Below are 1,397 nucleotides of genomic sequence, written 5' to 3' on the forward strand. Positions count from 1 at the left end.
TATGCCCACCCTCCCTTCTAGAAGCTAACCCAGGCATGCCTGAATGCCTTCTGATTCCCAAGAATCCTGCCAGCAGGGCAGAGCAGGTTATTTGGCTCCTAGGGAAATAGAGACAGTGGTTTGGTAACCTGGGAGGCAGAAATGCAAAGCTCACAGCACGGGTCTGCTGTCAGGTGCATAGGGTTGGGGCCCAGCCCTGCTATTAGCTGTGCAACTTTGGTAGTGACATCATCTCTTTAAGCAGCTGTTTCCACATCAGTGAAACAGAGGCAATGATGCCTGTACTCCGAGGCTTGTGGGGAAGATTAAAAAACGTGTAAAACCAGGCAGTGGTGGCACGGGCCTTAAATCCCGCAAGAGGGAGGCAGAGGCAGGCCAATCTTACATTTGAGGCTAGCCTGGTCTACAGACCAAGTTTTAGGACAGCGGGCTTATGCAGAGAAACCTTGTCTCGATATAAAAAACAAAAACCAAACAAACAAACACCAGGCACAGCTGAACAGCCTGTTTTGCTTTCTTGCATTTATTTAGAATATGCTTCCCAAGAGCCTCCTTCCCAGGTCCCCTCTGTGATTTATGGGGTAAGGCTTATTTCTCTGCTCATCTGTGTGTGGAATATGGTTCACATGTACAGGTACATGTGTACATTCATGGAGGACAGAGGAGGATGTCGGATGTCCATCTTTATCACTCTTTGCGTTATTCCCTCTAGACAAGGCCTCTCAATGAGCCTGGAACTTTGTTGGCAGCCAGCAAACCCCAGGGATTCTCCTGCCTCATCCCTTGTCGCACTGCTATTACAAGTCCAAGAGGCCCTGCCTGAATTTTGTGTGGATGGGGGGATTTGAACTCTGGTCCGAGTGCCTGCACATCAAGCTTCCTTACACACAGAGCCCTCTCCCCAACCCACAGAGGGGTAAATTTTAAAAATAAGTTTTGTGAATTTAAAGTCACTTCCGAGCCCCAGTTTCCCATTTTAAGAAACCGGGACGTTGATCCGTCCCTTCTGTGATAGTGATGTCAACTTGACAAAATCTAGAATCGCTTGGGCTCCAATCTTGCCCGTGGGGATTATTGCGTGAGTAGACACATCTTAATTGTGGGCGGGGTGGGCTGTGTAAGGAAAGAAACACTAGCCAGCGTTCACGGCTCTCTTCTAGCTGCTTCATGCCGCCTTGTCTTCTCTGTCATGATGAACTGGGAGCCCAAATTCCCTCTCTCCCTTAAGCTGCCTTTGGCAGAGAATTGTACCCCAGCAACAATTATAGAAACCAAGACACAGCCAGGCAGTGGTAGTGCATGCCTTTACTATTAGTACTTGAGAGGCAGAGGCAGGTGGGTAGATCTCTGAGTTGGAGGCCAGCCTGGTCTATGGTCTATAGAGTAAGTTCAAGAAC

This window comes from Mastomys coucha, unplaced genomic scaffold, assembly GCF_008632895.1.
Source record: "Mastomys coucha isolate ucsf_1 unplaced genomic scaffold, UCSF_Mcou_1 pScaffold18, whole genome shotgun sequence".
Lineage (NCBI taxonomy): Eukaryota > Metazoa > Chordata > Mammalia > Rodentia > Muridae > Mastomys > Mastomys coucha.